Here is a 16,040-nt window from a genome sequence, read left to right on the forward strand (position 1 = left end):
TTCATTGTGTTTATACTAAATTGATTCATTTCAGCTACTAACTCCTACTGCTATATATTGTTTAACCACACTGCTATGCTATGCTACTAGCATTGAACTATATAATTGTGTAACCATATAAACTAAAAATGTGTGTCAATTGGTGTTACTTGCAGTGTGTTAAGTGGAAGCAACACATGAAGCAGACATGGAGAAGGAAGCTGGCATGAAACTAAAACACATTAAGTTGACATGTGACGTTCATGTTTTAGATGTCTTATTCTACTGCCAAACTTCCTAATACTCATTTTTATATTATATTGTCTATCTGTACGTGTGGATGGAGATGATGATATTATGTGACGTGATGATGGATGGATTATTAGCTTCATTGAATATTAGATGATATTATGTGATGATGATATTAAGTGGGCATTGCAGTATTGATACATGCTTCATATTTCTGGATTTTTAGTGATGTTTTATTGTTTATGAGTTTTCTAAATATTCCTTATTTTTGTTTGATTTTTTCTAAATTTTTGATGTATTTTTTTGCTTAAGAGGGGTATTTAGCCCCTTACTTCCCAAACAATGCCAGGAAAATACACCCGGGAGGGGAGATTCTCTCCGGGAAATAAGGTGGCATCTAAAATCCCCTCCTGGGCTGGTTTCCAAGGGAATTTTTTTCTCTTCGCTTCCAAACTAGCCCGAAGTGTTTAAATTAGACGGGAAACCTCAGTCTGCTATTCCACGTTGGACAATCAACTCAATTCTACATCGGTATTATTACGAAAAACGTATAATTCAAAAATTATGAATCATTTATATCGTTGCCCATTCCAGCCGCGGTCTTGTAAAACATTTAGGGGTTGTTTGGTTTGTTACCTAAGACGCCATAACATGCCTAACTTTTCTGCCTAACCTTAGTTCTTCAATTCGAGCGACTAAGGTTAGGCAGATTGTGACGTCTTAGTTAGAAAACCAAACATGCCTTTACATTTCATAGAAGACCGTGTTTTTCAAAAATAAATATTTAGGCTAAGCACAACAGTTTCTAAGAAATTAATTTCCATCTCTAGTTTTTTTAAATAATTTCTAAGAAATTAATTTCAATCTCTAGTTTTTTAAACAGTTTCCATCTCTAGTATTGTTAAAAAAACTAGATGTGCGTGCTTGAAATCTAGTTTCTAGATTTTTATACACAAAGCCAAGTCTATGCTTTCTCTATTTTAAAAATAAATGATTCAGTTATTTCCTTCATTATTCTTTAGTGTCTATTTTAAATATAGCTTGAACTCATATTTTTAATTTAAAATTTTAAATAATAATCAAACATTAAAATTGGACAAAGCATGCATAAGAAGACCACATGCATAATTAACATTATTTCTATCAAACTAACTTAGGGTAGTAATTTCTACCAAACTAACTTAGGTAGTAGGTAATTTGTTCGACAAAAAATAGGTTTAGCTAGGAAATGACAGCTTCTTGGTTTCTTAGAAACTGAAAATCTAGCTTTCTAAAAGTTGAAGCATAGATTGACATGTTTAGAAGCAACTGAGTCTTTATAAACCAGTTTTTTTAGAAACTGGCTTCCAAACATGTCCTTAAAAGATTTGAATATTATAGCAGATATCATGTTTCACGGAAAAAATATTTAAGAGAACAAAAGGCATGACAGGAGTGGTCTCCTGCGAGATTCGCGGGGAGTTGTTGCTAGGGCAGTTGGCTGAGGGCGAGCTCGGACGAGGCAGAGTCTTCTCCCGGGGCTGAAGCCGTCTTCAAGTAGAGGAGTATCTTGAGGAGGAAGGCATCAAGAATGAGTTCTCCGCTCCCTGAACGCCACAACAAAATAGTGTAGTAGAGAGGAAGAACATGACACTCATCAACATGGCAAGTACGATGCTGGGAGAATACAAGACGCCGTAATGGTTTTGGTCGGAAGCCGTGAATACGGCTTGCCATGCCATAAACCGACTTTATCTTCATCGCCTCCTCAAGAAGACATCATACGAGCTCCTAACCAGTAACAAACCCAATGTTTCATACTTTCGTGTATTTGGAAGCAAATGCTACATATTGGTTAAGAGAGGTAGGCATTCAAAGTTTGCTCCCAAAGCTGTAGAATGGTTTTTACTAGGTTATGATTCAAATACAAAGGCATATAGGGTCTTCAACAAATCTTCGGGTTTGGTTGAAGTCACTAGTGATGTTGTATTTGATGAGACTAATGGCTCTCCAAGAGAGCAAGTTGATCTTGATGATATAGATGAAGATGAAATTCCAATAGCCACAATGAGTACTATGGCAATAGGTGATGTGCGACCATAGGAACAACGAGAACATGATCAACCATCTTCCTCAACAATGGTGCAACCCCTAACTCAAGATGAGGAACACGTACCTCAAAATAAAGGCATGGATCAAGGGAGAGCACACGGAGAAAAGGACAAAGAGGAAGCAGTACCGCAGGCGCCTCCAACTTAAGTACGGGCCACCATCCAAAGGAATCATCCAGTGGATCAGATTTCGGGTGGCATCAACAAGGGAGTAACTACTCGTTCGTGATTAGCTAATTTTTGTGAGTAGTCGTTTGTTTCTTCTATTGAGCCTTTCAGGGTAGAAGAAGCCTTGCAGGATCCGGACTGGGTGTTGGCCATGCAGGAAGAACTCAACAACTTCAAGAGAAATGAAGTGTGGAGCTTGGTGCCACGTCCGAATCAAAATATTGTGGGAACCAAGTGGGTGTTTCGCAACAAGCAAGATGAGCACGGGGTGGTGACAAGAAACAAGGCTCGACTTGTAGCAAAAGGTTATGCCCAAGTCATAGGTTTGGATTTTGAGGAGACTTTTGCTCCTATATCTAGGCTTGAGTCAATTCGCATATTATTGGCCTATGCTGCTCACCATTTTCTAAGTTGTTTCAAATAGACGTGAAGAGCGCCTTCATCAATAGACCAATCAAGGAGGAGGTATATGTAGAGCGATCCCCTGGCTTCGAGGATGACATGTATCACGATCATGTTGATAAGCTCTCTAAGGCGCTCTATGTGCTTAAGCAAGCTCCAAAAGCATGCTATGAATGCCTTAGATATTTTCTCATTTCCAATGCTTTCAAGGTCGGGAAAGCGAATTCTACTCTTTTTACTAAGACTTGTAATGGTGATTTGTTTGTGTGCCAAATATATGTCAATGACATAATATTTGGTTCTACTAATCAAGTCTTGTGAGTAGTTTAGCAGGGTGTTGGGGGTCTGCTTCGTCGCCGAAGGTCCTGTAAGAAGAAACACCTTCGAAAGATCAACACAGAAGCAACGCCGAAGCTACCATACATGAAGCTTCAGCATAACGACACGCCTTGAGACGAGGGGTTGCACTGACTTAAAGATGAAAAGACCGATCGACCCATGATAATTTGTGTCATGATTGTAACTAGTTGTAAAGGACATGAATGTAATTTCGCACAGGCTGCGACCTATGCCTATAAATAGATGAACAATACCCCCGTACTGTTCATGCTGACTTGTACTCGCTTGTGCGTCACGCTTGTGCTTTTGTCTTCTATCAAGCCGAAGGTACAAATATAATTTAATATTATTCTTGTTCATTTATAATTATATAATAAAAGATATATTATGATGTCATATGATTATCCATGTTATTTTCTATGTTTCATATGCTTCGTCTTTTATTGTTATATGCTATGATTATGAAGGTGCGTCCTTCATAACCTTCGTCCGAAGATCGTTAAATCCTTGGGGAAATAATGCTTCGAAGGACGAAGGACATTAACTATTAACCTATTTTTGTGTTGCCTTGTTCTTAATTTATAGTATCTAAGAACAAGTCTCCAACATTGGCGCCCACCTCCGGTGAACTCACTTCCACTTTTGAGCTGATGGCTTCATTCAGCAACCAAGCCGAAGTATCTTCGGCTACGAAGCTGGTGCTTCCGATAACAGGCGGCTCAGGTTCAGAGCCAACTAACAAGAAGCAGAAGAAGGAAGCATAGAGAAGGGTACAGTATGTTGGGGTGCAGGGACCCTTCATCAAGTCAAAATGGTCCCACATCCCAATCACCTTCTCCCAGGAGGACCTTCAGCTCAAAGATTACCCTCATAATGATGCTATGGTCATATCTTATGTCATCAAGGGATTTCTGGTCCATAATGTTCTGGTTGATACAGGCAGTGCAACGGATATCATATTTGCTAAGGCCTTCAGACAGATGCAAGAACCAGAGGATAAGATTCATGATGCTACACCCTCTTTATGGCTTCGGAGGAAGGCAAATTGCAGCACTTGGCAAAATCACAATGCCAGTGACCTTCGGCTTCGTTCATAATACAAGGACTGAACAAGTTGTCTTTGACATTGTTGACATGGAGTACCCCTATAATGCAATCATTAGTCGAGGGACACTTAATGCTTTCGAAGCAATACTTCATCCAGCATATCTATGCATGAAGATACCTTCGGAACAAGGGTCATTGCTGTTCATGGGAGTCAAGAAGCTGCCAGAAAGGCCGAAGGAAACTGGACAGATTCAAAGGCAATCCATAATATAGATGGAGCCGAAGCCTGTGAGCAGTATAGATACAAAAGAGAGAAGGCTGCTTCGGCGGATTAGCCGAAGCCTATGCTTCTATGTGAAGATATAGCAGAACAAAAGGTACTGCTGGGGTCTCAGTTATCTGAAGAGCAGGAGAAGAATTTGCTAAGATTTCTATTCAACAACAAAGATGTCTTCGCTTGGTCAGCCAATGATCTTTGCGGTGTCAACAGAGATGTCATTGAGCATTCACTCAATGTGGATCCATCTTTCAGGCCAAGAAAACAAAGGCTTCGGAAAATGTCTGACGACAAAGCTGAAGGTGCTCAGAACGAAGTGAAGAGGCATCTTAGCGCTGGCGTTATCAGAGAGGTGAAATAACCAGAGTGGCTAGCCAACACTGTTATGGTGAAGAAGGCCAACAGTAAATAGAGAATGTGCATTGATTTTACAGATCTTAACAAGGCTTGTCCAAAGGACGAGTTCCTATTGCCGAGAATAGACTCTCTAGTGGATGCAGCAGCTTCTTCAGAGCTCATGAGTCTACTGGACTGTTACTCAGGCTATCATCAAATCTGGATGAAGAAGGAAGATGAGCCGAAGACTAGCTTCATAACACCCCCAGTGGCACAGATTGCTATCTTCGGATGCCTGAGGGGCTTAAAATGCTGGAGGAAGATTTAGCAGAATGACAACCAGAGTCCTTCATTCTCAAATAGGCAGGAATGTGCTGACCTATGTTGATGATATCATAGTTAAAAGCACAAAGCAAGAAAATCACATTGCTGATTTGCAAGAGACATTTGCCAATTTCAGGCAAGCTGGTTTGAAGTTAAATCTAGAAAAGTGTGTTTATGGGGTGAAGAAGGGCAAGTTCCTTGGCTGTCTAGTATCAACGAAGGGAATTGAAGCCAACCCAAGCAAGATTGAAGCTATCCTTCAGATGGAACCGCCAAGTACAAAGAAAGGGGCTCAACGGCTGGCAGGTAGATTAGCATCATTAAAAAGATTCATATCCAGATCAGCAGAAAGAAATCTGCCATTCTTTGAAATACTGAAGTCAGCCGAAGTATTTCAATGGGGCCCGGCTCAGCAAAAAGCCTTCGAAGAGTTGAAGCAATATTTGATTGATTTAACAACATTAACTCCATCTTCGCCAGGGGCTCCATTGCTCTTATATGTGGCAGCTTCACATTCTGCAGTGAATGCGACACTTGTACAGGAGAAGCTAGATGGCCAAGTCAAAAAGCAAGCTCCAGTGTACTTCGTCTCCGAAGTTTTAAGTCTGTCAAAGAAAAATTATATAGAATTGGAGAAGGTGTTGTATGCTGTGTTAATGGCCTCTAGAAAGCTTCGACATTATTTTCAAGCATATCGCATAATTGTTCCTTCGTCACAGCCTCTGAAGGACATTATGAGGAACAGAGAAGCTACTGGAAGGATTGGAAAATGGGCTGCAAAACTTAATGAATTCACCATTGACTATATGCATAGATCCTCAATTCAGTCCCAGGCATTAGCAGACTTCATCGCTGATTGGATGCCAGGGGCTCACGAAGAAAAAATAAACAAAGACACCGAAGCTTGGACAGTGTTCTGCGATGGTTCTTGGGGAACCTTCGTGCAGGAGCGGCTGCTGTCCTAGTGGCACCTTCAAAAGTCAAAACATGTTATGCAGCCAAGCTTGACTTCAGTTGCACAAATAATATTGCTGAGTACGAAGCACTTCCGTTGGGGCTTCAGAAGTTGAGAGCAATGGGAATAAGAAGGACCATCCTGAAAACTGATTCTCAAGTCATTTCTGGCCATGTCGACAAAAGTAGCAAGGCAAGAGACCCGAAGCTTGAAAAATATCTAGATACAGTTTGAAGATTGGAGGCTTCCTTCGAAGGTTTTACTGTCAAGAATTTTCCAAGAGGTGAAAATGAGCATGCAGATTTGCTAGCCAAATCAGCGGCTCAGGGGCTCCCTCTACCTTTGGAAGTATTTTTTGAAACAATAAAGGCATCTTCGGTTGAACTCATGGAGAGAACAATGCTTACCATTTCTCCAGTACATAGTGAAGATTGGAGGACTAAAATTATATCTTTCCTCCAAGGTAATTGCCTTTCAGATGACGAAGCTTATAATAAGAGAATGGAGGCAAGGACAAGACTGTATGTGACAATAGAAGGGGAATTATATAAACATTGAGTCTGTTCTCCACTTCTCAAGTGTTTATCAAGAGCTGAAGGTGTTGAATTAATGAAGGAGATACATGCAGGTCTGTGTGGATCTCATATTGGGTCTAGGACTTTGCTGGGAAAAGTGTTTAAACAAGGATTTTACTGGCTGAAGGCAGCTTCAGATGCAGCAGAGCTAGTTCAAAAATATGAAAATTGTCAAAAATGCGCAAGAGACCAGAAACAACCTTCATCTCTCACTCAGCTAATACAGCCCAACTGGCTGTTGCAAAGATGAGGCCTAGATTTGTTAGGCCCACTTCCACCAGCGCAACACAATTTGAGATATGTTGTGGTGACTGTAGAATATTTTTCTAAGTGGATTGAAGCGAAGCCTTTGGCTACAATAACTTCGGTTACAGTCCAGAAATTCTTCTGGCAAAATATTGTTTGTCGCTTCGGTGTGCCGAAGGCTATAACTGTGGACAATGGAACACAATTTGATGCCAAAACTTTCAAGGATTTTTGTGATCAGATTGGCACCAATATTTATTTTGCATCCGTTAGGCATCCAGAGTCAAACGGACTTGTCGAAAGAGCAAATGACATTATAATGACGGGAATAATGAAGCTAATCTTCAATCAGCCCAGAGGAAAGTGGCCAGATGAGTTGATTAAAGTGGTGTGGAGCCACAATACAACCATATCAAGATCAACAGGTTTTACGCCGTTCAAATTATTATTTGGTGACGAAGCTATAACCCCAGAAGAAGCTAAAGCGGGGTCAATAAGAACAGCAGCTTCGGCAGAGGACGAAGATGATTATCACATAGCAAAAGATACTATAGAAGGGACCAGGCTTCAGGCTGTGGAGAATATCAAAAAATATCAAGCCGAAACAATAAAATGGCGTGACAGAAAAGTTCGGTTGAAAAATATTAAGCCAGAGCATTTGGTGCTTCAGAGAGTGGTCAATCCGGACATAGTAGGCAAACTACAGCTGAAGTGGGAAGGACCTTTTCTGGTGGTATCTTCGTCAAGGCCCGGTTCTTACAGATTGAAGGATATGGATGGCAACGACATTCCTAGATCTTGGAATGCGGATGAGCTTCAATAATATTATGTGTAATTTGATGTAATCTTTTTTTCCTATGGCACCCTTTTCCTTTCCAAAGGGAGAGAAAGGTTTTTAATGGGGCCATAGCTTGTAATTTTTCCTTTTTTTATTTAGCTCCACGAGAGCCAAATCCCCCAAAAGAATGTAAAATGTAAAATCTGAGCATGCACTATCGAGTGCAGGAAAAAAAGCAGGGAGAAGCTCAAAAGTCGTCCCCAAGGGGATGCAGAGCACGACAAAGCTACAAAAAGTCGTTCCTAAGGGAGCACAGCATAAGTTTTCTGCTCAAAAGTCGTTCCTAAGGGAATGCAGAGCCAAATACCGCCGAAATATAAGGCGAAGAAGTTCAAAAGACGTTCCTAAGGGGATACAGAACTTATACCACCGAAATAGAAGGTGAAGAAGTTCAAAAGACGTTCCTAAGGGGATGCAGAACTTACACCGAAAACTAAGCGGTGAACACCGAAAAATAAACAGTGAAGAAGACTCCAAAGTCGTTCCTAAGGGGATGCAGAGTCTGGGTGTGGCTTCGTAAGCATGTGTTTGGACATTCATTTGCACATTACATCACATCATTCTTTGCATTCATACACATTCATTTAGACATTCGTAGGATCATCATCACCATATCATAGTGTACAGACAGTTGCTTCGACTCTAATGACAAGGCTTCGATGAGTACAAAAGAAGCAAATTTACGCTTCGTTGTGTACGAAAAGAAGGGAAGGTGTTTTTCGCCTTCGGCTAAAAAAATAACAAGTTTCGTCCACGTCAAAGCAATTCATACACGGATGAGAAGGTAAAAATATATTACAAGGTATGGACAAATTTACAGAGAAGTGTTTGATTCCTAAATTACAATATCTTTTAAAAAGTTAATTCAAAAATTTCTCTAGAGCTTTTTGCAGCAGCTTCATCACTTCATCATTACCCGTCAAGCTTCGGATCATTGCTCTTCGGCTTCGTCATCCTGTACATAGCAAAGCGGTATAAGGTAAACACAAATCTCAAGGAGAAGGTAAGCAACATGTACGAGTTTATTACCGGCTTGAGATGACTTCGAGCTTCATCACTAGGTAAGTTTCGCCCAACCTTTGTTCAGATTTGTGTTATGAATCTATTTCCAATGCTTCAGGCCAGGTTGGGGATGTCAGTTAAATCCGCTGGTGATAGGCTGAAGTTAGGTCTGTTCACGATCTTTCCGTGCGTGCAACCAGTCTTCATGAAAGCAATAGCTGTGCAGCGACAAGCTAGCAGGGCACAGAAATCACCGTGCCCAGCTATAACTTCATCAAGCGCATCAACCTCGCCCTCAATATGTTCGAAGGTGCCTGGCAGGTCTTCAACCGAAGGTTCAAATTTTTCAGAACTGGCTCCAACTGAGTTGAAGACCTGCTTCAGCCGCTGCACGCACCGGTTGCCGAAGTTTAAACATTTGTCCTGGAGCTCCTTCAAGGATTTTTGCAAATTCAAACTTTTTTCAACTTTGGCTTCAAGCTTCGTATTAAAATTCTTCTTTTCTTGCTCGAGGCTTTCCGACTTCAGGAGGAGTTCACTGTTTAATTTGGCAATTTCGGCTTGGGCCTCCGCCAATGAACCCTCCATTGTTTGGAGAACAAAATCTTTCTTTTCAAGAGCAGCTTCATGGTCTTTGATCTTGCTCTCCAAGCCCTCAATTATAACCTCATTTTTCTTATCTTCGAGGTCCTGTTGCATCCTCAAGGCTTTACTTAGTAGCATACTCTGTGCAAAAATAACCTTCATCGTAAAATAGTGAAAAGCCGAAGGAAAAATTTTACCTTGAAATTAGAATAAAATAAACTGCCAACGATATGCTGTCGTCGGTAGCGACTGATGTCAGCTTCAAGCTTCAGAAAACCAACACTCTTCGACAGAGTGCTGATAACCTTCGCTCCAGTTCGATCTCGGATGCATCCTAAGCTTTCTTCGTTAATTCCGCCGAAGAGCAGCGCTCCTGGCTGGTAGCCACAGGATATAGCATACTCCTGCAGCTCCTATTTTTTAGCCTTAGATAACTCTTGACCAATTATATTTTGAAAATTGAAGCCTTTTTCCTCCGAAATATCTTCGGCGATCTCCTTCCCTTTTTCAGGCACTGGGGCCAGGGTTTCTTTGGCGGCTGCAGTAGCTTCTTCCGCGGCCATATCCAAGCGCATTCTATCAATATCAGATAATGTGCTCTTCAGATTGGTTTCTTCAGCAGTAGTAGCTTCGACAGTAGCAGCTTCGGTAGGAGCAGCTTCAGCAGCTGGTGTTATATTTGACCTGAGGCCGGTGGTGATGTTTCCTCAATAGCTTCTATAACAATAACAATCCTTCGCCTTTTTGGCCCAACCACCTTCTTCGCTGCCGAAGGTTCCTCCTTCTTCTATAAAAGCTTCGTCAGATGCGGCCCCAGTGGACTTAGCAGCTTGATAGGTAAAGATTCGGTCATTACCTTTAAATTTCTTCTACATCAGCAGCAGAAGGTGTTGAAGGAGTTTCTTCCTCTATCTCAGTTGTTTTTGGCTTCAGAGTTGCAGCCTTTCTCTTCTTCGGAACAGCCACCTCCGGCTCAGGGCTAGATTTTATCTTTTTATAGCTTCTTCATCTTCTTTCACCATCCTAGCAGCTTGTCTGCTCAGAACACTAACAATCCTCTTTCTCTTTTGCCCTTCAGCACCCTTGTTCAATCGCTCATAGTCAGGGTATTCAAAGTTCAAGGCATCCATCACTCGATTCAACCTTCGCTTTGGTCGGGTGCCGAAGGCCACAATCATCAGTTGATCCTCTTTTTTGGTGTAATTTCCCAGCACTTCATTACACACTGTTTCAATCATTTCCAGCCACTCTTGGCAAGGTTCTTTAAATTGTTTCTCAAATTTAAAACGATAAGGAAGTCGCACAATCTCAAGTCCCTTCTTCATTCCTCTTAGCTTCGGCATGCTAAATTCACTCAAAGTCGGAGATGTTCTGTTACCCAAGTATTCTTGAACTAGATCTCTGGTGCTGATCTGTTCGACTACCACCCTAAATTCTGCCACAGCTTGTTGGCATGGTGACCCCGATGTCATGCGGCACAGGGGCCTAGTCAACCCGAAGCTTAAGCTTCGTGGGCTCAGTACTAGCATCTTCAGCTTCTCCCTCTTCTTCTCATAGGCCTTGACATAGAACCACTCACTTTTCCAACCGGTGGGCCACTTGGTGCGATAGCTAAGCACCGGGGCCTTCATATCCTTGCGATATGCGAAGTTGTAACAACCAAAGTTTTCATGCAGCCCATCTTCTCTAGCCTTCGTCTGGTAATGCAGCTCATGCACTTGACAGAAAGCTTTGGCATTCGGGTCTACTCCTTGGCTTCGGAGAGCCCAGATGAAGACGCTGAGCCTAACGATAGCGTTAGGGGTCAGCTGATGAAGAAAGATTTTGTAATTATCCAAAACTTCCCCAATCATCTCGTTCAAGGGAAACTGCAATCCCGCTCTGAAGAAACTCTTGAAAACTACCACCTCATCATTTTTCGGTGTCGGAGTGGTTTCTTCCCCGACAAAACGAATCAGCTTCTCCGAAGTAGCCCAGCTTTATCATCATGGGCATATCAGCTTTAGAAATGGTAGATTTACCAAAATCTAAGTGGCTAGGTTTTGACGGGATCAGAATACTATAATCTTCTTCTTCTTCTTCATCAGCGATTTCTTCCTCAACATCTTGTTCAATTTCGGCAGCAGGTGCACCTTGTTCAGTGGCTTCCTCTATCACAACCAGTCCCGATTTTCTCATCACTTCAGAGATTGGGGCAGTCTCGACGGCTTCGGCCTCCTCTCCGTCACGGGTCACCCTCGCAGTTGAACATACTCTGGCCATCTGATGTTGAATTTCTTGCAGTTTTGATGAAGTTGATGATTTTTACAGTTTTCCCGAAGTTTTCTCTTATGACGAAGCTAAATCAAGATGATGCTTTGCTTGAGAATGCGATGAACAAGCTTCGGCTATGCTTAAATTTTTCGGCAGCACAATAGTACAATGTCAATGAATGCTGTGGTAAATTCACACCTACCCGTCTGTTTATATAGTGCTGCAGGTGTGCAGGTGAATCGTCAAGTCGTCCGCACCTGCTGAACAGTTACCTGCACCCACTGAACGGTGGACCACTCGGCGTGTGCGAGGTGAATCGCCAGATCGCGCATACCCACTGCATGGTGGGCCACCTCGCGTTCAGAATATTTTAATCATTTCTCGGCAACGAGCTCAGGGAAGGTGTTTTTCGGACCTTCGGCATTCCGAAGCCTTAGAGAAATTTTCACGGATCAAACTCGTTACGAAAAATGATCTAGCACCGTGAAGGGGCTACTGTTGGGGGTCTGCTTCGTCGCCGAAGGTCCTGTAAGAAGAAACACCTTCGAAAGATCAACACAGAAGCAACGCCGAAGCTACCATACAGGGAGCTTCGGCATAACGACACGCCTTGAGACGAGGGGTTGCACCGACTTAAAGACGAAAAGACCGATTGGCCCATGATAATTTGTGTCATGATTGTAACTAGTTGTAAAGGACATGAATGTAATTTCGCACAGGCTGCGACCTGTGCCTATAAATAGATGAACAGTACCCCTGTACTGTTCACGCTGACTTGTACTCGCTTGTGCGTCACGCTTGTGCTTTTGTCTTCTATCAAGCCGAAGGTACAAATGTAATTCACTATTATTCTTGTTCATTCATAATTATATAATAAAAGATATATTATGATGTCATATGATTATCCATGTTATTTTCCATGTTTCATATGCTTCGTCTTTTATTGTTATATGCTGTGATTATGAAGGTGCGTCCTTCATAACCTTCGTCCGAAGATCGTTAAATCCTTGGGGGAAATAATGCTTCGAAGGACGAAGGGCATTAACTATTAACCTATTTTTGTGTTGCCTTGTTCTTAATTTATAGTATCTGAGAACAAGTCTCCAATACAGGGTAATGATGCAGAAATTTGAGATGTCAATGATGGGCGAGTTGAACTACTTCCTTGGATTTCAAGTGAAGCAACTTAAGGAAGGAACGTTCATATCCCAAACAAAGTACACTCAACACTTGATCAAAATGTTTGGGATGAAGGACGTAAAGCCCGCTAAGACGCCAATGGGAACCGATGGACACTTGGACCTTGACAAGGGAGGTAAGTCCGTTGATTAAAAGGCATACCGGTCCATGATAGGTTCTTTGCTTTATCTTAGCGTATGCATATGTGCTAGATTTCAATCCGACCCAAGGAATATCACCTTGTGGTCATAAAGAAAATTCTTCGATATTTAGTTCAAACACCTTGCTTGGAATCTAGTATCCAAAGGGGTCTACCTTTGACTTAATCGGATATTCAGATTCCCGACTATGCTGGGTGCAAGGTTGATAGGAAGAGCACATCGGAGACTTGTCAGTTTCTGGGAAGGTCCTTGGTGTCTTAGAGCTCTAAGAAACAAACATCCGTTGCCCTATCCACCGTTGAGGCCGAGTATGTTGCCGCAGGCCAGTGTTGCGCACAACTACTTTGGATGAGGCAAACCATCCGGGACTTCGGCTACAATCTGAGCAAAGTCCCACTCCTATGTGATAATGAGAATGCAATCCTCTTGGTGGATAATCCTGTTGAACACAGCCGCACTAAGCACATAGACATCCGACATCACTTTTTGAGAGACCACCAGCAAAGGGGAGATATCGATGTTTGCCATATTAGCACCGAGAACCAGCTAGCCGATATCTTCACCAAGCCTTTAGATGATAAGAGGTTTTGCAGGCTGCATGGTGATCTAAATGTCTTAGATTCATGGAACTTGAATTGATTTATAGCATACATGTGTTTTATGCCTTTGATCATGTTCTTTTCAACATCATAGTCTTTACTTGCTTATTTTGGTGCTCAAGTTGTACAAGTTATCCTCGGACCTCACAAGTCCTTGTGCAAATGATGCATATGTTTAGGGGGAGGATGTACTACAACTTGACCATTTGAGACTAATGTGTTTGCTTGAGTACTTATAATGTAGTCTCAAAGATGGATTGAAAGGGCAAAGGTGGACTTGGACAAAGAAGTGGCTGCCACTGCATTCCGATATCAATGTATCTTGTTCCAAGTCACTATTGTGTTCTCTCATTGCCTTTGGTTTTTAGTTGCAATTTCTGTAAGGCTATGGGGTTAAAAGGCCACTAGTTCTTCTGTTTTGGTGCTTAATGCCAAAGGGGAGAAATTAAGGCCAAAGCAACTGGATCAGCTACCACTTGTGATTTTTTTCAAAATTTTAGTGTAAGTATACTTGCTTTCTTTGATCAAAATCCTCTCATTGCAAAAACTACTCTCTTGTGGGGGATAAATTTGATTATGGGAAAAGGGGGAGTTTTCTAGCTTTTGATCAAAACTAGTCTTGAAAGATATTTTGATTTGCCAAAACAAAGTATGTTTGACATAGAAATAGAAAAATGAATTTGTTTTACGAAAACAAATCAATTGGTGGCAAAAATGATCCAAATATGCCAAATCCTATGAAAATTTAATTGGTCTTCAATTTGACATTAATTTGCACTTTTAGCTCGCATTTGGATATGTTAGTGCATTTTGAGTTGCTTTTGATGTGTTGGCATGAACCATCAAAAATGGAGAGATTGAAAGGGAAATGTGCCCTTGGTCCATTTCTATATTGTTTTGGTGATTAAATGCACAACACATTATGTTTATATTAACATGAGAAATGAGCATAGGTACATGAAGCAAATTGAGCATGAAAGATGACATAATACAAATCTATATGATGCCAAGTGAAAAAGGTAAGCTCTGAACACTTAGTCAATTGTTTTGGATACTAATCATATTTTTCTTAGTGCTAGGGACTTTATGATGACAAGCCAAAAGGAGCAAAAGAGAACAAGAGAGAAAAGGAGAATTTGTGCTGGACTATATAGCACCAGACGGTCCGATGCCACCCACTGGACAGTCCGGTGCACGACCCGCCAAACTGGCTGCTCTCGAGAATTTCAGGCTACGTCAGCTATAATTCATCGGACTGTCCGGCGCTCCGTCAGCCGAGGGCCAACAGTCACTTGGAGCACCGGACAGTCCAGTGCCCCCCTAGAACAAGAAACCAGCCAATCACGTGATTCTCTGCCGCTGCACTGTTCACTATCCGGTGTGCAACAGACAGTCCAGTGTGCATCGGATAGTCCGGTGCACCCACAGACAGAAGGCAACCAAAGCCTACCAATTGGGGCTCCAACGACTCCTAGGTCCCTTGGGGCTATAAAAGGGACCCCTAGGCACATGGAGCACTACACCAAGCATCCTTTGAACATCCTAAGACACCGAGACACTTGGATCACACTAGAGCTTTGATAGTTTGAGATTTGAGCAAGGGTTTGAGTTGTAATTCCGCTGTGTTGGTTCTTGTGTTCCTCTCTCAACTTGTGAGCGTGTGTTGCTGTGATTTTTGTCTCTTGTGTGTGTTTCTACTCCCCCTACTCTTGAGTTCATTTGAGATCAAATTGTGTAAGGTGTGAGAGATTCCAAATTGTGGAGATTCCTCACAACAGGGTAAACTTGAGATAAGAAAGAAAACCATGGTATTCAAGTTGATCTTTGGATCACTTGAGAGGGGTTGAGTGCTACCATCGTCCATTGGAACGCCACAATGTGTAGTAGGCAAGCATTTTACACATGATTGAACCACAGGATAAAAATCACCGTGTCACCTGTCTGTTTCACTTTACTGCGATTCTATTCTTTATAGCACGTATCTTCACTTATAATATTGCTCTAAGTTTAACACTCATCTTGTGAGAGCAATTAAGTGAAGAAGTCCTCTCTTCTCTCGCTCTTCATTCGAATTTGGTTTTGATTCCACTAATCCACTTTAGACCAAGTTTGTTTTTGTCGAGTAGTTTTTATAGGATCATCTATTCACCCCCCTCTAGATGCTCTCACTTACCCGACTAAGGAAAACAACTCTCAAGGATATGCTGGATTTGGGAATCAAGGAAAGGCTTTTAGCAAGAATCAACTTTAATATTTTGCAGAAAAGCTTACTAAAATGAGTCCTTACTTTCAACATTTTAATGCCAGATCAAGTATTAATAGACCTTGTTTGCATCTAATCTAATTTCATCATCTCATCAATATAACATTATTTTAACTTATCATTATTCCATCCTGACTTACGATGTAGGTCGGTGAGCAAGTCTCCATTGTTCG

Source organism: Zea mays, chromosome 2 (genome assembly GCF_902167145.1).
Source record: "Zea mays cultivar B73 chromosome 2, Zm-B73-REFERENCE-NAM-5.0, whole genome shotgun sequence".
NCBI lineage: Eukaryota > Viridiplantae > Streptophyta > Magnoliopsida > Poales > Poaceae > Zea > Zea mays.